Below are 15,146 nucleotides of genomic sequence, written 5' to 3' on the forward strand. Positions count from 1 at the left end.
TTCACACGGACAAGAAAATACGAGATGCGATAATTCAACTTCTTTTTGAATTTAAAGATGTGTTTGCTTGGTCATATGATGACATGCCGGGACTAGGTGATGATCTAGTGGTTCATAAATTGCCGATTCATCCTGATTGTCCTCCAGTTCAACAAAAGCAACGAAAGTTCAAAACTGAGGTTAGTGACGAGATTAAAGAGGAGATCACCAAACAACTGAAAACGGGAGTGATTCGGGTAGTCCAGTATACAACATGGTTGGCAAATGTGGTTCCAGTACCGAAAAAGGACGGGAAAACTCGGGTATGTGTAGACTACCGAGATCTGAATAGAGCAAGCCCCAAAGATAATTTCCCACTGCCCAACATCCACATCCTCGTTGATAATTGCGCCAAACACGAGATACAGTCTTTCGTAGATTGTTACGCTGGGTATCATCAGGTATTGATGGATGAAGAGGACGCCGAGAAAACTGCCTTCACCACGCCTTGGGGCACCTACTGTTATCGGGTCATGCCATTTGGTTTGAAGAATGCTGGGGCTACTTACATGAGGGCCATGACTGCCATTTTTCATGACATGATGCATCAGGAAATAGAGGTGTACGTGGACGACGTGATAGTCAAGTCCAGGACGCAGGATAATCACATCCAAGATTTGAGGAAGTTCTTCGAGAGATTAAGGAAGTATGACTTGAAGCTGAACCCAGCCAAATGTGCTTTCGGAGTTCCGTCGGGCAAACTTTTGGGCTTCATCGTAAGCAGGAGAGGTATCGAACTAGATCCAACTAAGATAAAATCTATCAGAGATCTGCCTCCCCCGAGAACAAAGAAAGACGTGATGAGTTGTTGGGCAGGTTGAACTACATCAGTCGATTTATTGCCCAGCTGACAAGCACGTGTGAGCCCATATTCAAGCTATTAAGGAAAGATGCGGCGATCAAATGGACAGCTGAGTGTCAAGAAGCCTTTGATAAGGTCAAAGAATACCTTTCAAATCCCCCAGTTTTGGTCCCGCCAGAGCCAGGGAGACCATTGTTCTTGTATCTGACAGTCTTGGAGAACTCTCTCGGTTGCGTCCTCGGGCAACACGACATAATCGGAAAGAAGGAGCAAGAAATCTACTACTTGAGTAAGAAATTCACCGGCTACGAGGCCAAGTACACTCTGCTGGAAAGAACATGTTGCGCTCTGACGTGGGTTGCTCAAAAGCTGAGACATTATCTCCAAGCCCACACTACGTTCCTCATAAGCAGGTTGGATCCTTTGAAGTATATATTTCAGAAACCGATGCCTACTGGGAGATTGGCCAAGTGGCAAATCTTGCTTACTGAATTCGACATAGTCTATGTCACTCGCACGACAATGAAAGCCCAGGCGCTAGCGGATCATTTGGCCGAAAATCCGGTCGATGAGGAATACCAGCCATTGAGTACCTACTTTCCAGATGAAGAAGTAAACACCATAAAAGTGGTCTCGGAGGACGCTCATGTTTGGAAGATGTTCTTTGACGGAGCCGTGAATGCCAAAGGTGTAGGGATTGGGGAAATTTTGATCTCGCCCTCCGGTCAGCATTATCCAGCCACAGCTAGACTGCATTTCTTTTGCACAAACAATACAGCTGAGTATGAAGCCTGCATCATGGGCATGCATATGGCGATCGATCAGGATGTCGAAGACTTACTGATTATGGGGGATTCTGACCTGATCATCCGGAAAGCCCAAGGTGAATGGGAAACTCGGGATGTCAAACTTATCCCTTACCGACAGCACGTGGAGGACTTCAGTAAGCGTTTTAAAACAATAGAGTTCAGATATATCCCGAGGTGTCACAATGAACTGGCAAATGCCCTTGCTACTCTGGCTTCAATGCTACCCTACCCGGGCAACGCCCACGTTGATCCTTTGGAAATCCAAATCAGGGAAAGACACGGTTACTGCAATGTAATCGAGGCAGGATCAAATACGCAGCCTTGGTACCATGACATCAAGAGGTTCTTGAAGACGCAAGAATACCCCGAGCATGCTACTGGAGATCAAAAGAGAACCATTAGGCGCCATGCAAGTGGTTTCTTTCTGAGCGGTGAATTGTTGTACAAGAGGACCTCGGACCTCATCCTACTAAGATGTGTTGACGCCGAGGATGCGATAAAGATCATGCACGAAGTACACGCCGGTGTGTGCGGACCTCACATGAACGGGTATGTCTTAGCAAAGAAAATCCTTCGAGCAGGTTATTACTGGATGACCATGGAAAAGGACTGCTTTAGCTTCGTTCGGAAGTGTCATCAGTGTCAGGTGCACGGTGATTTGATTCATGCACCTCCCACGGAACTGCATCCCATGTCTGCACCTTGGCCATTTGTCTCCTGGGGCATGGACGTCATTGGACCAATCGAGCCAAAGGCTTCAAATGGACACAGATTTATACTGGTTGCCATCGATTACTTCACAAAATGGGTAGAGGCTGTCACTCTCAAGTCGGTCACTAAGAAAGCTGTAGTGGATTTTGTACACGCAAATCTTATCTGTCGTTTCGGTATTCCTGCGACTATCATTACAGATAACGCAGCAAACTTGAACAGTCACTTGATAGGAGATGTATGGGAGCAATTCAAAATAACGCATAAGAATTCTACTCCTTATCGGCCAAAGGCCAATGGCGCTGTAGAAGCGGCGAACAAAAACATCAAGAAGATTTTGAGGAAAACGATCCAAAGTTCCCGATAGTGGCATGAGCAGTTACCATTTGCATTGTTGGGATATCGCACTACGGTACGCACGTCAGTAGGAGCAACTCCTTATCTTTTGGTTTATGGGACCGAGGCTGTGATACCAGTAGAAGTAGAAATCCCTTCGCTTCGAACCATTGTTGAAGCAGAAATCAAGGACAGCGAATGGGTTAAGACTCGATTGGAGCAGTTGACTTTGATTGATGAAAAACGAATGGCCGCAGTTTGTCACGGACAGTTGTACCAACGAAGAATGGCCCGCGCTTACAACAAAAAAGTCCGACCCAGGAATTTCGAAGTAGGTCAGCTGGTACTGAGGCGTATTCTGCCACATCACCAGGAAGCAAAAGGGAAATTCGCTCCAAATTGGAAAGGCCCATACATCATCAGGAAAATATTGCCGAGAGGAGCATTGTACCTAGGTGACATTGAAGGAAATGATCCCGAAACAGCAGTAAATGTAGACGCGGTCAAAAGATACTATGTTTGAGTGACGTCCCAGCGGTACTGACACATTTGAAATGCTGAAGGTTTTGTTCCCACTATCAACTCTCTCTACAGGCCTTTGAGCCGGTTACAAAAAAAAAAAAAAACAAACAAACAAAACAAAACATTGATCGAAGCCTGAACTACGTCTGACTTGATTCCGAAAGGATACGTAGGCAGCCTCTCCCTGAGATTCAGTCACAGCACCAATAAAATCCCACTTACCTTGAAATTGAAACCGGGGCACGTCAAGCGGTTTAGAAGTTAGTATCATCTACCTCTCTTTACCATGCACAAGCCTTCAGATCAATTACCAAAGATAGCGGGAAGCCAAGAAGCGTCACGAATGGAGGCCGGCACACTCTAAATTGAGAGAGATAAAATGAGAGAGTCTCGTCGGTGAAAACCTTCGGGCACCGCGAGGCGACGGGAGTAGAGAAACCAAAATGAGAGAGCTTGTTTAGTAAAAACTTGCAAAGAGTGCTATCAAGTGATGACAGGAAGAGAAATGAGAGAGGTCAGCCAGCGAAAACCCGCAAAGGGCGCTGTTGGCCGAAAGAATGACTCCACCCAAGGAGGTCTCGGCAAAGTTCCACCGGTTTGGAATCACAGATCCGTTTTGGTTCAGGGAAACGCAAGTTCATTGAAGGTCAGGCGTCCAGTCCAAAGAGCATGTCATGTCCATTTAAAGCCAGCATTGCCTTCCTCAGATAAGTCTTTCTCGTCCCGGAAGGGACACTCCTTTTCTGAAATTTGCTTTCTCCTTTCTTTGTTTTTCTTCGAATCCCTTTCACGTCTAACCCCAAGTTCCAGATATACCGGAAAGGACAGGTGGCAGGTTTGGTTTCACAGAATTCCGTTTCATGAAGGAAAACACCTCGTTTCGTTGGTACGTTTGTCCAAACCTAATGAATCATGATGTTTGACTGCGTTCGAAGTAAAGAGGAAAGAGAGAAATTTCCCCAGCAAGTCCGCCTCGTACAAATCCCCACAGGGTTTCCCTTTGTACAAATCCGCGCAAAGAATCCACTACGTAAATATTCCCCAAAGAGTCTGCCCCAACGAAATCCACACAGATTTTCTCTCTTGTACAGATCCCCACAAGGTCTTCCCTTTGTTAATAATAATAAAAAAAAGGATTTCCCCAGCAAATCCCCAGCGAGTCCCTTTGTAAAAATTCCCCAGCGAGCTTACCCCAACAAATCCTGGAAAGTCCGTTTTTGAAACAAATCCCCAGCATGTTCCCGTTGTACAAAAATCCACACAAAGAATCCACTTTGTAAATATTCCCCCACAGAGCTTCCCTTTGCACAAATTCCCACAGAGTATCCCCAATAAAATCCCCGTTGAGAATCCCCAAGCAAAACGGGATACAAAAGGGGAGCATTACAAGGCAAATCATCACGGAATTTGGAAATACAAGCCTGAGCAGTCCAAAAGGGTTTCGCCATTTGAATCCAATCAATGGCAGGATTTCTCAACAGAAATAAGGACGCAACAAAGCAATGGGAACAATCAAGGTCACCGAACCAACCGTCATTTCCGAACTAACAATGTTCTTTGTCTGAAAACTTGAAACAGGTATAATCCAAGACAACCGTGCAAGAAGCAGGTGTCACCCAAAGAAGAAGGAATCCACTCAAAAGGTAAGTTTCCACGAGATTCCCCTTTATCTTCTACTAAAATAAGAAAATTAAAAAAAAAAGGTCAGTTAGTATCCTCGAACTTTGTCCCCAGTCAGTCAGCATTAGGGTTTTAAACCCTAAACTGAACTTTTTCCATTCAGTCAGCATTAGGGTTTTAAACCCTAAACTGAATTTTTCCATTCAGTCAGCATTAGGGTTTTAAACCCTAAACTGAACTTTTTCCCTTTAGTCGGCATTAGGGTTTTAAACCCTAAACTGAATTTTTCCATTCAGTCAGCATTAGGGTTTTAAACCCTAAACTGAATTTTTCCATACAGTCAGCATTAGGGTTTTAAACACTAAACTGAATTTTTCCTTTAGTCAGCATTAGGGTTTTAAACCCTAAATTGAATTTTTCCATTCAGTCAGCATTAGGGTTTTAAACCCTAAACTGAATTTTTCCATTTCAGTCAGCATTAGGGTTTTAAACCCTAAACTGAACTTTTTCCATTCAGTCAGCATTAGGGTTTTAAACCCTAAACTGAACTTTTTCCTTTAATCAACATTAGGGTTTTAAACCCTAAACTGAACTTTTCCATTCAGTCAGCATTAGGGTTTTAAACTCTAAACTGAACTTTTTCCTTTAATCAGCATTAGGGTTTTAAACCCTAAACTGAATTTTTCCTTTATTCAGTATTAGGGTTTTAAACCCTAAACTAAACTTTTTCCATTCAGTCAGCATTAGGGTTTTAAACCCTAAACTGAACTTTTTCCGTTTAGTCAGCATTAGGGTTTTAAACCCTAAACTGAACTTTTTCCGTTTAGTCAGCATTAGGGTTTTAAACCCTAAACTGAAATTTTTCCTTTAATCAGCATTAGAGTTTTAAACCCTGAACTGAACTTTTCATTCAGTCAGCATTAGGGTTTTAAACCCTAAACTGAATTTTTCCATTCAGTCAGCATTAGGGTTTTAAACCCTAAACTGAATTTTCCTTTAATCAGTATTAGGGTTTTAAACCCTAAACTGAATTTTTCCATTCAGTCAGTATTAGGGTTTTAAACCCTAAACTGAATTTTTCCTTTATTCGGCATTAGGGTTTTAAACCCTAAACTGAATTTTTCCATTCAGTCAGCATTAGGGTTTTAAACTCTAAACTGAACTTTTCCATTTAGTCAGCATTAGGGTTTTAAACCCTAAACTGAACTTTTCCATTCAGTCAACATTAGGGTTTTAAACCCTAAACTGAACTTTTTCCATTCAGTCAGCATTAGGGTTTTAAACCCTAAACTGAACTTTTTCCTTTAATCAGCATTAGGGTTTTAAACCCTAAACTGAACTTTTTCCATTTAGTTAGCATTAGGGTTTTAAACCCTAAACTGAACTCTTTCATTCAGTCAGCTTTAAGGTTTTAAACCCTAAACTGAACTTTTTCCTTTAGTCAGCATTAGGGTTTTAAATCCTAAACTGAACTTTTTCCTTTAATCAGCATTAGGGTTTTAAACCCTAAACTGAACTTTTTCTTTTAATCAGCATTAGGGTTTTAAACCCTAAACTGAACTTTTTCCATTCAGTCAGCATTAGGGTTTTAAACCCTAAACTGAACTTTTTCCATTCAGTCAACATTAGGGTTTTAAACCCTAAACTGAACTTTTTCCATTCAGTCAGCATTAGGGTTTTAAACCCTAAACTGAACTTTTTCCATTCAGTCAGTATTAGGGTTTTAAACCCTAAACTGAACTTTTTCCATTCAGTCAGCATTAGGGTTTTAAACCCTGAACTGAACTTTTCCATTCAGTCAGCATTAGGGTTTTTAACCCTAAACTGAACTTTTTCATTCAGTCAGCATTAGGGTTTTAAACCCTAAACTGAACTTTTTCCATTCAGTCAGCATTAGGGTTTTAAACCCTAAACTGAACTTTTTCCATTCAGTCAGCATTAGGGTTTTAAACCCTAAACTGAACTTTTTCCATTCAGTCAGCATTAGGGTTTTAAACCCTAAACTGAACTCTTTCCTTTAATCAGGATTAGGGTTTTAAACCCTAAACTGAACTCTTTCCTTCCATTTAGTCAGCATTAGGGTTTTAAACCCAAAACTGAACTCCTTCTATTTAGTCAGCATTAGGGTTTTAAACCCTAAACTGAACTTTTTTCATTTAGTCAGCATTAGGGTTTTAAACCATAAACTGAACTTTTTCCATTTAGTCAGCATTAGGGTTTTAAACCCTAAACTAAACTTTTTCCATTCAATCAGTATTAGGGTTTTAAACATTAAACTGAACTTTCCTTTAATCAGCATTAGGGTTTTAAACTCTAAACTTAACTTTTCCATTCAGTCAGCATTAGGGTTTTAAACCCTGAACTGAACTTTTCCATTCAGTCAGCATTAGGGTTTTAAACCTTAAACTGAACTTTTCATTTAATCAGCATTAGGGTTTTAAACCCAAAACTTAACTTTTCCATTCAGTCAGCATTAGGGTTTTAAACCCTAAACTGAAATTTTTCCATTCAGTCAGCATTAGGGTTTTAAACCCTAAACTGAACTTTTTCATTCAGTCAGCATTAGGGTTTTAAACCCTAAACTGAACTTTTTCCATTCAGTTAGCATTAGGGTTTTAAACCCTGAACTGAACTTTTCCATTCAGTCAGCATTAGTGTTTTTAACCCTAAACTTAACTTTTTCATTCAGTCAGCATTAGGGTTTTAAACCCTTAACTGAACTTTTTCCATTCAGTCAGCATTAGGGTTTTAAACCCTAAACTGAACTTTTTCCGTTTAGTCAGCATTAGGGTTTTAAACCCTAAACTGAAATTTTTCCTTTAATCAGCATTAGTGTTTTAAACCCTAAACTGAACTTTTTCCCTTTAGTCAGCATTAGGGTTTTAAACCCTAAACTAAATTTTTCCATTCAGTCAGCATTAGGGATTTAAACCCTAAACTGAATTTTTCCTTTAATCAGTATTAAGGTTTTAAACCATAAACTGAACTTTTTCCATTTAGTCAGCATTAGGGTTTTAAACCATAAACTGAACTTTTTCCATTTAGTCAGCATTAGGGTTTTAAACCCTAAACTAAACTTTTTCCATTCAATCAGTATTAGAGTTTTAAACCTTAAACTGAACTTTTCCTTTAATCAGCATTAGGGTTTTAAACCCTAAACCTAACTTTTCCATTCAGTCAGTATTAGGGTTTTAAACCCTGAACTGAACTTTTCCATTCAGCCAGCATTAGGGTTTTAAACCCTGAACTGAACTTTTCCATTCAGCCAGCATTAGGGTTTTAAACCCTAAACTGAACTTTTTCATTCAGTCAGCATTAGGGTTTTAAACCCTAAACTGAACTTTTTTCAATCAGTCAGCATTAGGGTTTTTAACCCTAAACTAAACTTTTTCATTCAGTCAGCATTAGGGTTTTAAACCCTAAACTGAACTTTTTCCATTCAGTCAGCATTAGGGTTTTAAACCCTGAACAGATCTTTTTCCGATTAGTCAGCACTAGGGTTTTAAATCCTAAACTGAACTTTTTCCCTTTAATCAGCATTAGGGTTTTAAACCCTAAACTGAACTTTTTCCATTCAGTCAGCATTAGGGTTTTAAACCCTAAACTGAATTTTTCCTTTAATCAGTATTAGGGTTTTAAACCCTAAACTGAACTTTTTCATTCAGTCAGCATTAGGGTTTTAAACCCTAAACTGAACTTTTTCCCTTTAGTCAGTATTAGGGTTTTAAACTCTAAACTGAATTTTTCCATTCAGTCAGCATTAGGGTTTTAAACTCTAAACTGAATTTTTCCTTTAATCAGTATTAAGGTTTTAAACCCTAAACTGAACCTTTTCCATTCAGTCAGCATTAGGGTTTTAAACCCTAAATTGAATTTTTCCTTTAGTCAGCATTAGAGTTTTAAACCCTAAACTGAATTTTTCCATTCAGTCAGCATTAGGGTTTTAAACCCTAAACTGAATTTTTCCTTCAGCCAGCATTAGGGTTTTAAACCCTGAACTGAACTTTTCCATTCAGTCAGCATTAGGGTTTTAAACCCTGAACTGGACTTTTCCATTCAGTCAGCATTAGGGTTTTAAACCCTAAAGTGAACTTTTTCATCCAGTCAGCATTAGGGCTTTAAACCCTAAACTGAACTTTTTCCATTCAGTCAGCATTAGGGTTTTAAACCCTAAACTGAACTTTTTCCTTTAATCAGCATTAGGGTTTTAAACCCTAAACTGAACTTTTCCATTCAGTCAGCATTAGAGTTTTAAACCCTGAACTGAACTTTTTATTCAGTCAGCATTAGGGTTTTAAACCCTAAACTGAATTTTTCCATTCAGTCAGCATTAGGGTTTTAAACCCTAAACTGAATTTTCCTTTAATCAGTATTAGGGTTTTAAACCCTAAACTGAATTTTTCCATTCAGTCAGCATTAGGGTTTTAAACCCTAAACTGAATTTTTCCTTTAGTCAGCATTAGGGTTTTAAACCCTAAACTGAACTCTTTCCTTTAATCAGGATTAGGGTTTTAAACCCTAAACTGAACTCTTTCCTTCCATTTAGTCAGCATTAGGGTTTTAAACCCTAAACTGAACTCCTTCTATTTAGTCAGCATTAGGGTTTTAAACACTAAACTGAAATTTTTTCATTTAGTCAGCATTAGGGTTTTAAACCATAAACTGAACTTTTTCCATTTAGTCAGCATTAGGGTTTTAAACCCTAAACTAAACTTTTTCCATTCAATCAGTATTAGGGTTTTAAACATTAAACTGAACTTTCCTTTAATCAGCATTAGGGTTTTAAACCCTAAACTTAACTTTTCCATTCAGTCAGCATTAGGGTTTTAAACCCTGAACTGAACTTTTCCATTCAGTCAGCATTAGGGTTTTAAACCATAAACTGAACTTTTTCATTCAGTCAGCATTAGGGTTTTAAACCCTAAACTGAACTTTTTCCATTCAGTCAGCATTAGGGTTTTAAACCCTGAACTGAACTTTTTCCTTTAATCAACATTAGGGTTTTAAACCCTAAACTGAACTTTTTCCATTCAGTCAGCATTAGGGTTTTAAACCCTAAATTGAACTTTTTCCATTCAGTCAGCATTAGGGTTTTAAACCCTAAACTGAACTTTTTCCTTTAATCAGCATTAGGGTTTTAAACCCTAAACTGAATTTTTCCATTCAGTCAGCATTAGGGTTTTAAACCCTAAACTGAACTTTTTCCTTTAGTCAGCATTAGGGTTTTAAACCCTAAACTGAACTTTTCCATTCAGTCAGCATTAGGGTTTTAAACCCTAAACTGAATTTTTCCTTTAATCAGTATTAGGGTTTTAAACCCTAAACTGAATTTTTCCATACAGTCAGCATTAGGGTTTTAAACACTAAACTGAATTTTTCCTTTAGTCAGCATTAGGGTTTTAAACCCTAAACTGAATTTTTCCATTCAGTCAGCATTAGGGTTTTAAACCCTAAACTGAATTTTTCCTTTAGTCAGCATTAGGGTTTTAAACCCTAAACTGAACTTTTCCATTCAGTCAGCATTAGGGTTTTAAACCCTAAACTGAACTTTTCCATTCAGTCAGCATTAGGGTTTTAAACCCTAAACTGAACTTTTTCATTCAGTCAGCATTAGGGTTTTAAACCCTAAACTGAACTTTTTCCATTCAGTCAGCATTAGGGTTTTAAACCCTAAACTGAACTTTTTCCGTTTAGTCAGCATTAGGGTTTTAAACCCTAAACTGAAATTTTTCCTTTAATCAGCATTAGGGTTTTAAACCCTAAACTGAACTTTTTCCCTTTAGTCAGCATTAGGGTTTTAAACCCTAAACTGAATTTTTCCATTCAGTCAGCATTAGGGTTTTAAACCCTAAACTGAATTTTTCCTTTAATCAGTATTAGGGTTTTAAACCCTAAACTGAATTTTTCCATTCAGTCACCATTAGGGTTTTAAACCCTAAACTGAATTTTTCCTTTAGTCAGCATTAGAGTTTTAAACCCTAAACTGAATTTTTCAATTCAGTCAGCATTAGGGTTTTAAACCCTAAACTGAATTTTTCCTTTAGTCAGCATTAGGGTTTTAAACCCTAAACTGAACTTTTCCATTCAGTCAGCATTAGGGTTTTAAACCCTAAACTGAACTTTTTCCTTCAGTCAGCATTAGGGTTTTAAACCCTAAACTGAACTTTTTCCTTTAGTCAGCATTAGGGTTTTAAACCCTAAACTGAACTTTTTCCATTCAGTCAGCATTAGGGTTTTAAACCCTGAACTGAACTTTTCCATTCAGTCAGCATTAGGGTTTTTAACCCTAAACTGAACTTTTTCATTCAGTCAGCATTAGGGTTTTAAACCCTAAACTGAACTTTTTCCATTCAGTCAGCATTAGGGTTTTAAACCCTAAACTGAACTTTTTCCGTTTAGTCAGCATTAGGGTTTTAAACCCTAAACTGAAATTTTTCCTTTAATCAGCATTAGGGTTTTAAACCCTAAACTGAACTTTTTCCATTCAGTCAGCATTAGGGTTTTAAACCCTAAACTGAACTTTTCCATTCAGTCAGCATTAGGGCTTTAAACCCTGAACTGAACTTTTCCATTCAGTCAGCATTAGGGTTTTAAACCCTGAACTGAACTTTTCCATTCAGTCAGCATTAGGGTTTTAAACCCTAAAGTGAACTTTTTCATTCAGTCAGCATTAGGGCTTTAAACCCTAAACTGAACTTTTTCCATTCAGACAACATTAGGGTTTTAAACCCTAAACTGAACTTTTTCCTTTAATCAGCATTAGGGTTTTAAACCCTAAACTGAACTTTTCCATTCAGTCAGCATTAGAGTTTTAAACCCTGAACTGAACTTTTTATTCAGTCAGCATTAGGGTTTTAAACCCTAAACTGAATTTTTCCATTCAGTCAGCATTAGGGTTTTAAACCCTAAACTGAATTTTCCTTTAATCAGTATTAGGGTTTTAAACCCTAAACTGAATTTTTCCATTCAGTCAGCATTAGGGTTTTAAACCCTAAACTGAATTTTTCCTTTAGTCAGCATTAGGGTTTTAAACCCTAAACTGAACTCTTTCCTTTAATCAGGATTAGGGTTTTAAACCCTAAACTGAACTCTTTCCTTACATTTGGTCAGCATTAAGGTCTTAAACCCTAAACTGAACTCCTTCTTTTTAGTCAGCATTAGGGTTTTAAACCCTAAACTGAACTTTTTTCATTTAGTCAGCATTAGGGTTTTAAACCATAAACTGAACTTTTTCCATTTAGTCAGCATTAGGGTTTTAAACCCTAAACTAAACTTTTTCCATTCAATCAGTATTAGGGTTTTAAATCTTAAACTGAACTTTTCGTTTAATCAGCATTATGGTTTTAAACCCTAAACTTAACTTTTCCATTCAGTCAGCATTAGAGTTTTAAACCCTGAATTGAACTTTTCCCTTTAGTCAGCATTAGGGTTTTAAACCCTAAACTAAATTTTTCCATTCAGTTAGCATTAGGGTTTTAAACCCTAAACTGAATTTTTCCTTTAGTCAGCATTAGGGTTTTAAACCCTGAACTGAACTTTTCCATTCAGTCAGCATTAGGGTTTTAAACCCTAAACTGAACTTTTTCATTCAGTCAGCATTAGGGTTTTAAACCCTAAACTGAACTTTTTCCATTCAGTCAGCATTAGGGTTTTAAACCCTAAACTGAACTTTTTCCGTTTAGTCAGCATTAGGGTTTTAAACCCTAAACTGAACTTTTTCCTTTAATCAGCATTAGGGTTTTAAACCCTAAACTGAACTTTTTCCCTTTAGTCAGCATTAGGGTTTTAAACCCTAAACTGAATTTTTCCAGTCAGTCAGCATTAGTGTTTTAAACCCTAAACTGAATTTTTCCTTTAATCAGTATTAGGGTTTTAAACCCTAAACTGAATGTTTCCATTCAGTCAGCATTAGGGTTTTAAACCCTAAACTGAATTTTTCCTTTAGTCAGCATTAGGGTTTTAAACCCTAAACTGAACTTTTCCATTCAGTCAGCATTAGGGTTTTAAACCCTAAACTGAACTTTTTCCATTCAGTCAGCATTAGGGTTTTAAACCCTAAACTGAACTTTTTCCGTTTAGTCAGCATTAGGGTTTTAAACCCTAAACTGAACTTTTTCCTTTAATAAGCATTAGGGTTTTAAACCCTAAACTGAACTTTTTCCCTTTAGTCAGCATTAGGGTTTTAAACCCTAAACTGAATTTTTCCATTCAGTCAGCATTAGGGTTTTAAACCCTAAACTGAATTTTTCCTTTAATCAGTATTAGGGTTTTAAACCCTAAACTGAATTTTTCCATTCAGTCAGCATTAGGGTTTTAAACCTTAAACTGAATTTTTCATTTAGTCAGCATTAGGGTTTTAAACCCTAAACTGAATTTTTCCATTCAGTCAGCATTAGGGTTTTAAACCCTAAACTGAATTTTTTCTTTAGTCAGCATTAGGGTTTTAAACCCTAAACTGAACTTTTCCATTCAGTCAGCATTAGGGTTTTAAACCCTAAACTGAACTTTTTCCATTCAGTCAGCATTAGGGTTTTAAACCCTGAACTGAACTTTTCCATTCAGTCAGCATTAGGGCTTTAAACCCTGAACTGAACTTTTCCATTTAGTCAACATTAGGGTTTTAAACCCTGAACTGAACTTTTCCATTCAGTCAGCATTAGGGTTTTAAACCCTAAAGTGAACTTTTTCATTCAGTCAGCATTAGGGCTTTAAACCCTAAACTGAACTTTTTCCATTCAGTCAGCATTAGGGTTTTAAACCCTAAACTGAACTTTTTCCTTTAATCAGCATTAGGGTTTTAAACCCTAAACTGAACTTTTCCATTCAGTCAGCATTAGAGTTTTAAACCCTGAACTGAACTTTTTATTCAGTCAGCATTAGGGTTTTAAACCCTAAACTGAATTTTTTCATTCAGTCAGCATTAGGGTTTTAAACCCTAAACTGAATTTTCCTTTAATCAGTATTAGGGTTTTAAACCGTAAACTGAATTTTACCATTCAGTCAGCATTAGGGTTTTAAACCCTAAAATGAATTTTTCCTTTAGTCAGCATTAGGGTTTTAAACCCTAAACTGAACTCTTTCCTTTAATCAGGATTAGGGTTTTAAACCCTAAACTGAACACTTTCCTTCCATTTAGTCAGCATTAGGGTTTTAAACCCAAAACTGAACTCCTTCTATTTAGTCAGCATTAGGGTTTTAAACCCTAAACTGAACTTTTTTCATTTAGTCAGCATTAGGGTTTTAAACCATAAACTGAACTTTTTCCATTTAGTCAGCATTAGGGTTTTAAACCCTAAACTAAACTTTTTCCATTCAATCAGTATTAGGGTTTTAAATCTTAAACAGAACTTTTCCTTTAATCAGCATTATGGTTTTAAACCCTAAACTTAACTTTTCCATTCAGTCAGCATTAGGGTTTTAAACCCTGAACTGAACTTTTCCATTCAGTCAGCATTAGGGTTTTAAACCATAAACTGAACTTTTTCATTCAGTCAGCATTAGGGTTTTAAACCCTAAACTGAACTTTTTCCATTCAGTCAGCATTAGGGTTTTAAACCCTGAACTGAACTTTTCCATTCAGTCAACATTAGGGTTTTTAACCCTAAACTGAACTTTTTCATTCAGTCAACATTAGGGTTTTAAACCCTAAACTGAACTTTTTTCATTCAGTCAGCATTAGGGTTTTAAACCCTAAACTGAACTTTTTCCGTTTAGTCAGCATTAGGGTTTTAAACCCTAAACTGAAATTTTTCCTTTAATCAGCATTAGGGTTTTAAACCCTAAACTGAACTTTTTCCATTCAGTCATCATTAGGGTTTTAAACCCTAAACTGAACTTTTCCATTCAGTCAGCATTAGGGCTTTAAACCCTGAACTGAACTTTTCCATTCAGTCAGCATTAGGGTTTTAAACCCTGAACTGAACTTTTCCATTCAGTCAGCATTAGGGTTTTAAACCCTAAAGTGAACTTTTTCATTCAGTCAGCATTAGGGCTTTAAACCCTAAACTGAACTTTTTCCATTCAGACAGCATTAGGGTTTTAAACCCTAAACTGAACTTTTTCCTTTAATCAGCATTAGGGTTTTAAACCCTAAACTGAACTTTTCCATTCAGTCAGCATTAGAGTTTTAAACCCTGAACTGAACTTTTTATTCAGTCAGCATTAGGGTTTTAAACCCTAAACTGAATTTTTCCATTCAGTCAGCATTAGGGTTTTAAACCCTAAACTGAATTTTCCTTTAATCAGTATTAGGGTTTTAAACCCTAAACTGAATTTTTCCATTCAGTCAGCATTAGGGTTTTCAACCC

This window comes from Nicotiana tabacum, chromosome 16, assembly GCF_000715075.1.
Source record: "Nicotiana tabacum cultivar K326 chromosome 16, ASM71507v2, whole genome shotgun sequence".
Lineage (NCBI taxonomy): Eukaryota > Viridiplantae > Streptophyta > Magnoliopsida > Solanales > Solanaceae > Nicotiana > Nicotiana tabacum.